Consider the following 12263-nt stretch of genomic DNA (forward strand, 5'->3'; position numbering starts at 1 on the left):
CTTCGTCAACGAGCCCAAAGATGACAAGCCTACCGACTCCGGCTCGGGCCATAGACGGAAGGAAGGGAAGAAGAAGAAGACAAGGCGCATCAAGGAGATCGTCTACTACGACGACAGCGACGAATCTTCCTCTTCCCAAAAGGACAACGACGACAACGACTATGACAAACAAAAGACGGTTAACTCAAACTTTTCTTTTGATTATTCGCGCATTCCGCATAGCTCAAATGCTCATCTGCTCCCCATTCCACTTGGCAAGCCTCCTCACTTTGATGGAGAGGATTACGGATTTTGGAGTCACAAAATGCGTACTCACCTATTTTCTCTCCATCCAAGCATTTGGGAGATTGTGGAAAGTGGAATGAAATTTGATAGCTCGGATAGTCCTTCGTTTATTAATGAACAGATCCATAAAAATGCACAAGCTACTACTGTGTTGCTAGCCTCTTTGTGCAGGGACGAGTATCACAAGGTGAGCGGCTTGGATAATGCCAAGCAGATTTGGGACACCCTCAAGATCTCTCATGAGGGGAATGATGTCACCTTACTCACCAAGATGGAGTTGGTGGAGGGCGAGCTCGGACGATTCGCGATGATAAGGGGCGAGGAGCCGACACAAACATACAACCGGCTCAAGATCCTTATCAACAAAATAAGGAGCTACGGAAGCACGCGATGGACGGATCACGACGTCGTCCGCCTAATGCTAAGGTCATTTACCGTTCTTGATCCTCACTTGGTGAACAATATTCGTGAAAATCCTAGGTACATCAAGATGTCGCCCGAAGAAATTCTTGGAAAATTTGTAAGCGAGCGAATGATGATCAAGGAGGCGAGGTACGTGGACGACGCGTTAAATGGCCCAATCCATGAGCCTCAACCCATTGCTCTCAAGGCAACAAGGAGCAAGGAGGCGCTACCCAGCAAGGTGGCGCAAATTGAGGCGGCCGGTCTTAATGATGAAGAGATGGCCCTCATCATCAAAAGATTCAAGACGGCACTAAAGGGTCGCAAGGGACAGCCAAGCAAGACTAAGACCAAGGGAAAGCGATCATGCTTCAAATGCGGTAAGCTTGGTCATTTTATTGCTAACTGTCCTGACAATGATAGCGACCAGGAACACGGGAGCAAGAGGGAAAAGAAGAAGCATTACAAGAAGGCCAAGGGCGAGGCACATATCGGAAAAGAGTGGGATTCGGATTGCTCCTCCTCCAACTCCGACAATGAAGGACTCGCCGCCACTGCCTTCAACAAGTCATCCCTCTTCCCCAACGAGCGTCACACATGCCTTATGGCAAGGGAGAAGAAGGTATGTAATCAAAACAATGTCACTTATGATTCTTCTAGTGATGATGAAATAGATTACTCTAGTTTGTTCAAGGGATTGGATAGAACTAAAGTAGATAAAATTAATGAATTGATTGATGCCTTGAATGAAAAAGATAGACTCTTAGAAAAACAAGAGGACCTTTTGTATGAAGAGCATGACAAATTTGTAAAGGCACAAAAGTCTTATGCTTTAGAAGTTAAAAGAAATGAAGTGCTATCCAGTGAACTATCTTCTTGTCATGAAAACATTGCTACTTTAAAGAGTGTTAATGATGACTTAAATGCTAAAGTAGCTAGTAAATCTAATTCTTGTGTAGATCATGTTGAGATTTGCACTAGGTGTAAAGATTTCGACGTTGATGCTTGTAGTGATCATTTAGTTTCAATTTCTAAATTAACTGAGGAATTGGCTAGTCTTAATGCCCAACTTAAGACTAGCAAGAATGAATTTGATAAACTAAAATTTGCAAGGGATGCCTACACGATCGGTAGACACCCCTCAATTAAGGATGGACTTGGCTTCAAGAGGGAAGCCAAGAACTTAACAAGCCATAAGGCTCCCATTCCCACTAAGGAGAAAGGGAAGGCCCCTATGGCTACTAGTGCTAAAAAGAACCATGCCTTTTTGTATCATGATAGGAGACAAACTAGAAATGCTTATAGGAGTTATAATGCATACGATGATTTTTCTCATGCTATGTTTGCTTCTAGTTCTTCATATGTGCATGATAGAAATGTTGATAGAAGGGATGTTGTTCATAATATGCCTAGGAGAAATGTTGTTAATATTCCTAGGAAAGTTAATGAGCCTTCTACAAGAGGTGCAAGGGTATTCTCGAAGATTGATCTTCGATCGGGATACCATCAGATATTCCTAAGACGGCTTTCTCAACCCGATATGGATTATATGAGTTTACTGTTATGTCATTTGGATTGACCAATGCACCAGCTTATTTTATGAACTTGATGAATAAGGTGTTTATGGAGTATTTGGACAGATTCGTCGTGGTGTTTATCGACGATATTCTTATCTATTCTAAGAATGAAAGTGATCATGAACAACATCTAAGGTTGGTGCTATAGAAGCTACGAGATAATCAACTCTATGCCAAGTTTAGCAAGTGCGAGTTTTGGATTGACAAGGTGCCATTCCTTGGTCATATTATTTCTAATGGAGGAATAGCAGTGGATCCTGCTAAAGTGAAGGAGATAATGGAGTGGAGAGTGCCCACTACAGTTACTGAGATTCGGATTTTCTTGGGACTCGCAGGATATTATCGGAGATTTATTGAAAGGTTCTCTAAGATTGCCAAGCCTATGACCTCGCTTTTGGAGAAAGGAAGAGAATTCAAGTGGGATGAGAAGTGCCAAGAAAGCTTTGATCAATTGAAGGAGAGATTGATGTCACCACCAGTATTGGTTATGCCAGATCTACAGAAGGGATTTGACATTTATTGTGATGCATGTGGCCAAGGACTTGGATGTGTGCTCATGCAAGAAGGTCATGTGATCGCCTATGCATCTCGTCAGTTGCGGAAACATGAATTGAACTACCCCACTCATGACTTGGAATTGGCTGTCGTTGTGCATGCACTTAAGATTTGGAGACACTACATCATGGGAACTAAGTGCCAAGTATACATGGATCATAAAAGTTGGAAGTACATATTCACTCAGAAGGACCTCAACCTTAGGCAACGCCGTTGGTTGGAGCTTATTAAGGATTATGACTTGGATATTCATTACCACCCAGGCAAGGCAAATTTGGTTGCAGATGCCTTGAGTCGGAAGGAGCATGTTCACTCCGCTTTCGTTGTCCAGCTACCCGATGAGATTGTTGAGGATTTTAGGAGACTTAACCTGGGGATAGTTGCTCACACTGGAGGAGTTACTATTGATGTGGAATCTACCTGGGAACAAGAAATCCGCAAAGGTCAAACTGGTGATGCTAAAATACAAGAGATTAAGGATCTGATTACTGAAGGACGAGGTCCGGACTTCACGAAAGATGAGCAAGGCACCGTGTGGTTCAAGGACAGGATATGTATTCCTGATAATGAAAGCCTTCGTGAGACTATTTTAAAGAAGGCCCATGATTCGGATTATTCTATTCATCCTGGTAGTACCAAGATGTATCAGGATTTGAAGTAGAAGTATGGGTGGTATGGATTGAAGAGAGATGTGGCTATGTGTGATGTATGTCAAAAAGTTAAGGCTGAACACCAGAGGCCAGCTGGACTACTGCATCCACTGAAGATACCCGAATGGAAGTGGGAAAAGATTGGTATGGACTTCATTACTGGCTTGCCTCACACCTCGAAAGGATATGGTTCTATATGGGTTATTGTGGGTAGACTGACCAAAGTGGCTCATTTCATCTAGGTCAAGACTACTTATAAGGGATCCCAATTGGTAGAGTATATATGGCTCGGATTGTGTCTCTACACGGTATACCGAAGTGGATCATTTTGGACAGAGGATCATAGTTTACCTCCAGATTTTGGAAAAGTTTTCATGAGAATGTGGATATGAAGTTGAATTCTAGTTCGGCTTACCATCCTAGACTGGTGGACAGACTGAAAGGACTAATAAAGTATTGGAAGATATGTTGAGAGCTTGTGCCCTTCAGCATGGTAGTAGTTGGGACAAGAGTCTACCTTGTGCTGAGTTCTCATATAATAATAGTTACCAGGCCAGTCTGAAGATGTCACTGTTCGAGGCTCTATATGGCAGGAAATGTAGGACTCCTCCATTTTGGACCAGACTAGAGGAAGACAGTTCTTTGGACCTGAACTTATTCAAGAGGCAGAAGAACAAGTCTGTATAATCCGAGAGAATTTGAGGGTAGCTCAGACCAGACAAAAGAGCTACGCAGATAATAGAAGGAGACCACCGGAGTTTGAGGAAGGTGATCATGTGTACCTCAAGATGTCACCACTTTGTGGAATGAGGAGATTCAAAGTCAAGGGCAAATTGTCCCCTCGCTTTATTGGACCATTCTGAGTTTTTAGGCAAGTTGGAGAGATGACCTATCAACTCGAGCTACCTGATAATCTATCTGATGTGTATAATGTATTCCATGTGTCTCAACTTAAGAAGTGTCTCCGTGTCCCTGAGGAACAGTTACCAATGGAAGAGCTCAGTGTTTAGGGTGATTTGACTTACACGGAGTATCCGATCAAGGTTCTTGACACTTTGACTTGAGTTACGAGGAATAAGGTTATAAAGATGTGCAAAGTGCAATGGAGTCACCATGGCGAAGATGAAGCAACTTGGGAAAGAGAAGAAGAGCTTCGCATAGATTTTCCCCATCTTTTCCCTCGTTCTTCTTAAATCTCGAGGACGAGATTATTTTTAAGGGGGGTAGAATATGTAATACCCAAAACTGTAAGCTATATTAAAGGAGAGAATTCTCTTATGTGTTTTGCCATTGTTCAATTAAACATGTGAACACCACATTGAAAAGCCAGTAATTCACTAATAATAGCTAAAATAATTTGTGCATCATGTTGGTTTTGTTTGTTTGTGCATTTAGTAAACAAATATTAATCACATTAAGGAAATAAATTAATGTCCCAAATTGGGGATTTAATACCTATTTTGAATATTTAAGAACGAGAAAAATAATCAAGAAAAGAAAGAAGAATAATACTATACGGTGCAGAAAAAAAATATATAAATTTAAATAATGGAGTCATCCCATACTAGAGTATTCAACTGCCATATTTGACCTAAGTCCAAATTCGCCACAAAGGTTTGAACTCAAAATTTGGAATTCAAAATAAAGAAAAAAAACAGAAGAGAAAAGAATTACTAAAAAGGAAAATATATACAAAATAAATATTATAAATAAAAGCAAGACTAGTATGTCCAAATTATACTTTAAATCTGAGGCTAATTTACCAAAGAATTTGAGTTTGAACTTTGGACTCAAATGAAAAGGGAAAATATAAATAAAGAAAAGGGAAAGGAAAATAAAAAGAAAGAAGAAAGAACCTGAATGGGCCCAAACCTTCCCCTTGGCCCACCGACTCCTCGCTTCGCGCGGCCCAATACCAGCCGACTCCAGTCCGCAGGCGTGTGCTCCAGCTCCTCAGTGGGCTGACCATGCGGGCCCGCTGCTCAGCCTCTCCACCGGCGCTTACGCGTGGGTCCGGATCATGGGGGGTATCCTCTTCCTCCCTGCTTCCGCGTCAATCGGACGGTAGGAACCGTCCGCGGCATGTGCGGACCAGCTGACCGCCTGAGCTCCGAGTTCGTAAATGGGGAGGTTGGATTCCAGACCACGATTTCGTCCGCTCCGAACCTCGACCACAATTGCCGTAGAACCAGGAAAAGCGAGAGAAAGTGGAGACGATCTCGCCGCTGCCCTGCTCTTCGCCTCTTTCGCCGCTGCGCTCGCGTCGACCAAGCCGTCGGGCTGCGCACAAATAGCAGGACCGTTGCAACCACCGCGGCTTCCCTGGGATATTTACACAGTGCGCCCAACGATTCCTCCCCTCTCCTTTATGTCGTGATCTCAAAGCAAATTGCGGGGTCCCTAGCCGCCGCCGTCGATGCTTGTCTGCACTGGCGCTTGGCGACCGTGGAGTGGCGGTGTGAGCTCGCGGGTGGTCTCTGGGTTCGCGATTCTTCACAAGCTGGGACCGAGCTCGAGAGTCCGGGGTGAGGCCGGAATTCCTCGCCGTTGCTTCACCGCCGCCACGGATCCGCCGCGCACCGTTGACACGCCTGCTCGATCCATAATCTCTGGTGAGTACCCGTACCACGCATATCCTATCGTTCTGGCTACTTGTATTCAACTTTGGATAGAAGTTTTAGCGCCCAAATCGCTCTGGGATTGGTCGCCGGTGATGGCGCCGCCGTACCCCCGTGCTTGCGCCGCCGCGGTTTGGTTCTGGGTGAGGGAAGGGCATCTGGCCGTTCATTCTCTGACGATCGGCCTGGATTAGATCCCGCGCGGCGAAACGGTTGCCGTCGATCTGTTCGGTGACGGCCACGATTAGGGCAAGCGTACCGCTTCGGTACATTAAATGAGAGCCGTTAGATTATATCGGATGGTTCAGCGGGTAGGCGGGCGTGATCGGATCTCGGCCCCAGATCTCTGATCCGACGGTCATAGGGAGCGCAATTGTGTTACAACGCCTGAATTTAATCTGGGCGCTTGATTTAGATCCAATGGCCAGAAACCAGGAATACCCCTTTCGCGCTGGTAGTTTTGCTAAAGAGTCCCCAAGGAATTCACCAATCAACCCGCCGTCCACTGCGGAATTAGCCTGAGTCTAGGAAATTTTACCCTGGAAACCCTGAGCTTCTCTGTATTAGTGCGCCCAGTCCAGAGCTCATGAAAATCAAATAAATAAATTCAGAAATGGATTTTTAATATAAAAACAATCCCTAGAACTTGATAAATTCATAGAAAATCCATTTTTAGTCCAAATCACTTCATTCCAGTTCTTAAAATTTTGTAATTTTATTCTCCATCAGCTAGAGTCTTTGCTTATACATGAAAACAGTAAGAAAATTTATTTCTCATCTAATCCTATTTTAATCACATTAAATCTTAGAAAATTCATAACTTGAATTCTATAACTCCAAATTTAGTGATTCCAGTTTCTATAATCTCATTTTAATGTGTAGATTTTTACTGTATATTTTATTTACATGTTTGATGTGATGTTAATTTATGCTATACTATGTATGTATTGTGTTGATGCGAATAGACGAGCAAGCCACTGTGGAAACTGAGGTTCAACAAGTAGAGATAGCTGAGCAGGAGCTCGTTGAAGGCAAGTTGTGCCCTTGATCACTTACTTTTCCCAGCCATGTTCTTATTAATTATAATGATCTGCATAGGTTAATTTTGATGGGATCCAATAGGTTACCCCAGTTTTGGTTATCTTTATACCTTGATCACCCCTGAAATATTTTTGGGTAGTACCTGCTATTGCTTTATGTGGGTTTGGGTATGAAGATACACTATTCATGATTATTCTGTTATTATCTTGTTATTATTACTGTTCATGTTGAGATCATTAAATTAATGGGAACATGGAGCGACCACCCGGGAAAACAGTGCTACCACAAGGGTATAATGGGACGCCCTTGGCTGATTAACTAGGAAAGCTAGTGGAGGTCTTCCTTACCCGAAAGGGGCAAGGGCAGTAGGGGAGTGGTCAGTGTAGGGAGGTCCTTGGTTGATTTTGCTGCGATGGCGGTCAGGCAAGAACCCTGCATTGGAGCTTCCTATAAACTGTAGCGGGATTTCTGAAGCTAGTGGAACTTTGTAAAGGCCTCGTAGTGTTACCCTGCCTCGCCTCCTCGGTAGAGGTGTATGGGATTGGCCATCTCTTGGCAGATGGGTAACATGACTTGTGGGTAAAGATGCGCAACCTCTGCAGAGTGTAAAACTGGTATACTAGCCGTGCTCACGGTCATGAGCGGCTCGGACCCTCACATGATTAATTTATGGAACTTAAATTTAATTGGACATTTGCATCGCATTTGGGATTATTTTACTATTACTTTATTTATTATTATTAAGGTTTGGTATTTACTTACACTTAGTAATTGCTAATAAAATTTTGACCAACTTATAAAAGCAATGCTCAGCTTCAGCCTTTATTCCATTGATCAGCCTTACACTTCATGAACTCCCACCTTTGGTGAGTTCATGCCACATTATTCCCCACGACTTGTTGAGCTATGAACGTATGTGAGCTCACTCTTGCTGTCTCACACCCCCCCCCCCCCCCCCACACAGGAGAAGAACAGGTGGTTCAGGAGGAGCCACATGGAGAGGAGTATGATCTGATCTAGGTGGCATTTCTCAGTCGACATTGGCGCCGACGATCCTTAGTTCGTTTTATATTTATCTTTATTTTGTAATAAGTCTTCCGCTATGTAATAAGTACTCTGATGTTATTATGACATTTATCTCTATACACTCTGTTATTGTATATGTTGTCTTCTTGGCGCATGTATGAGATGCACATGGCTTTGTCCCTTAAAGCCGGGTGTTACACTACGGTTACAAATTAACCAAAGTTCCTCTTCTATGTGATAATGAGAGTGCAATCCGCATGGCGGATAATCCCGTTGAGCATAGCCGCACTAAACACATAGCCATTCGGTATCACTTCTTAAGGGATCACCAACAAAAGGGAGATATCGAGATTGCATATATTAACACTAAGGAATAATTAGCCGATATCTTTACCAAGCCACTAGATGAACAAACTTTTAACAAACTTAGGCATGAGCTAAATATTCTTGATTCTAGGAACTTCTTTTGTTGATTTGCACACATAGTTCATTCATATACCTTTGATCATGTCTCTTTCATGTGCTATGACTAATGTGTTTTCAAGTGAATTTCAAACCAAGTCATAGGTATATTAAAAAGGGAATTGGAGTCTTCGGCGAAGACAAAGTCTTCCACTCCACTCCATAACTCATTCTTCGCCATCGCTTCGAGCAACTCTCCGTCTTTGGTATAATCTTCACTCATATGTTTTATTTGCCAAAGGAGAGAAAGTAGTTAGCCAAGGGCTTATATCTCACTCAAGTATCCGTTTTTGGCGATTCATGCCAAAGGGGGAGAAAGTATTAGCCCAAAGCAAAAGGACCGCACCACCACTAATTTTAAAAAGAGTTTTTCAATTGGTATGATTTTCAAATTGGTATCTCATTGTGTTCAAAAGGGGGAGAGAGTAGTATTTTCAAAATCAATATCTTAAAACCCTCTTGAACACTAAGAGGAGGAATTTATTGAGGGGGAGTTTTGTTTAGTCAAAGGAAAAGCATTTGAAACAGGGGGAGAAAATTTCAAATCTTGAAAATGCTTCACAAAATTCCATTCATTTATCTTTGACTATTTGCAAAAGAACTTTGAAGAGATTTTACAAAAGAATTTGCAAAAACAAAACAAGTGGTGCAAGCGTGGTCCAAAATGTTAAAACTAAAGAAACAATCCATGCGTATCTTATAAGTATTTATATTGGCTCAATTCTAAGTAACCTTTGCACTTACATTATGCAAACTAGTTCAATTATGTACTTCTATACTTGCTTTGGTTTGTGTTGGCATCAATCACCAAAAAGGCGGAGATTGAAAGGGAATTAGGCTTACACCTATTATCCTAATTGATTTTGGTGGTTGAATTGCCCAACACAAATAATTGGACTAACTAGTTTGCTCTAGTCTATAAGTTATACAGGTGCCAAAGGTTCACAAAAAGCCAATAAAAAGACCAAGAAAAGGGTTCAACAAAAAGAGCAAGGAACAACCAAAGTGTGCCCTGGCCTGGCGCACTGGACTGTCCGGTGTGCCACCGGACAGTGTCCGGTGCACCACCGGACAGTGTTCGGTGCACCAGGGGACTCCAAGCTAAACTTTGCACCTTCGGGAATTCTCAGAGGCGCTTCGCTATAATTCACCGGATTGTCCGGTGCACCACCGGACAGTGTTCGGTGCTCCAGAGGAGAGCGACTCTGAACTCGCCAGCTTCGGGAATCCGCTCCGCTAAAATTCACCGGACATGTCCGGTGAGCCAGCGGAGCAACGACTACTTCGCGCGCAACGGTCGACTGCAACGCATTAAATGCGCGCCTGCGCGCGCAGAGGACAGTGCACGCGCGGGTGGCACACCGGACAGCCAGGCGGGCCCACAAGACAGAGCTCCAACGGTCGGAACCCAACGGCCAGGTGACGTGGCTGGCGCACCGGACAGTGTCCGGTGGCGCACCGGACTGTCCGGTGCGCCATGCGACAGCAGCCTCCACCAAACGGCTAGTTTGGTGGTTGGGGTTATAAATACCCCCAACCACCCCACATTCAAGTCATGCAAGTTTTCCATCTTCCAACTACTTACAAGAGCTCTAGCATTCAATTCTAGACACACCCAAGTGATCAAATCCTCTCCCAATTCCACACAAAGCTTTAGTAATTAGTGAGAGAGATTTGCTTGTGTTCTTTCGAGCTTTTGCGCTTGGATTGCTTCTTTCTTTCATTCCTTCTTGCGATCATCTCAATTGTAAAGCAAGGCAAGAGACACCAATTGTGTGGTGGTCCTTGCGGGAAGTTTGGTTCCCAATTGATTTGAGAAGAGAAGCTCACTCGGTCCGAGGGACCGTTTGAGAGAGGGAAAGGGTTGAAAGAAACCCGGTCTTTGTGACCACCTCAACTGGGAGTAGGTTTGCGAGAACCAAACCTCGGTAAAACAAATCCGCGTGTCACACTCTTTATTCACTTGCGATTTGTTTTGCACCCTCTCTCTCGGACTCGATTATATTTCTAACGCTAACCCGGCTTGTAGTTGTGATTAAGTTTGTAAATTTGAGATTCGCCCTATTCACCCCCCTCTAGGCGACTTTCACTAATCCACTCAATTGGCCCCTCGGGATCGCCCCGTACGAAGTTGTCTTCACTTGAATATGCGCCAACATTGGCGAAGCTAGTTTTTATTTTTCCCACACATTCTATGGATTTTTCATAACATCTTTCTTTTGAAGAGCGAAGATCTACATTTGTTTTCTCCCAATATTTTTTCTAGTAATCACTGGCGTCTCGGTCAGCTTCGGCAATAGCACATTTTAATTTTGCTTCAGCCAGCTGTTTCCGAAGATCCTCAATTTCGCATTTCTGGGCTTCAGCTTGGGCTTTGGAAGTAGCTTCGTCTTCTTTTATTTTGTTCACCAATGAGTTTAATATTTTATCTTTTTCATGACCTTCGTTCCTTAGTTCAATTACTTCGGAACGAAGGTTGTTCAAAGCTATAGTGCATACTTCGTCTTCGGCACTTTTCTGCGCCTGGAGGGCGTTGCTAAGAATGAGGCCCTACAAAAGGAGTGTGGTATTAAGTATAAGCAAATAAAAAATCTTTTGTTTTTAAGTACAAAAAGCCCATTCTCGTACCTTTAAACTATTATATGCTAAGCTGTCGGCCAAGTCATCTTTTGATAGCACCGAAAGCCCGTCTTCTAATGTCGGGAATCCGAAGCTTCTGCTCATCTCCCGACAGACAGAAATCTCCTTACTGTCTGGGAGACAATACAAGAAATCTTCTTCTCCGCTGCCGTTGAATATCAATGCCCCCTTTGGATATTTCAGTTTCTGGGCATAGTATTGAACTTCTCGCTTTTCTTCTTCAGATAACCTTTTTCCCGAAGCATGTCGTACAATATAATTGAGAACTTCGGAAGATGCTTCGGAAGTAGGAGTGGCAGTTTTTTCAGGCAGAATTTGTTTTGTAGCTTCTTTTTCTGCCTCCTTTTCTCCGATTTCCAAGGATTTTTCCTTGGCGGGCTCTCAAGGTCCAGCTTCGGTCTCGGCCTGGCTCTTTACAGCTTCGGCTTTGGTTAGTTTTGTCTCAGTCTGCGTTTTTAAAGCTTCGACAGTTTTCCCTGGAGTAGAGCTTGAAGTTTTTATCGTCTCTAGCACATCCAGTACGTTGACCATCCTTTTCCTCTTGGGGGTCACTGTAAGATATTTTTGTGCCTTCGGCACTGACATTTCTGCCGAAGGGCTTATAACTTCTAATATCTTTGTTCTTTCGACCTCTATTTCTTCAATATTATCGGCCTTCGGCTCAGCTAATTTGGTCGTTGATGCCTTCGGCATTATAACCGGCTCTTCAATCTTCTGCATAAGCATAGTTTCTTTGGCTTCAGTAGCCGAAGAGGTTTCACCGCCAAATTCGGGCACTGTGGCCGGTTCAATATAGCGCGGTCGATGAGTAAGAACCTTCATCTTTCTCCTCTTCGGCGCGGGCTCACTCGGAGCAGCTGAAGTAACATTCTTCCCAGAAGTTGCACTCTTTTTCTTCTGCCCACTTGGCAGGTAACGGTAGTCAGGATACATAAATCCAATAGCATCAAAAACTCTATTTAGCCTCTTCTTTTTCCGGCTCCCGAAGGCCGCAGATAACGCATTAT

The sequence above is a fragment of the Zea mays genome, chromosome 4 (genome assembly GCF_902167145.1).
Source record: "Zea mays cultivar B73 chromosome 4, Zm-B73-REFERENCE-NAM-5.0, whole genome shotgun sequence".
NCBI lineage: Eukaryota > Viridiplantae > Streptophyta > Magnoliopsida > Poales > Poaceae > Zea > Zea mays.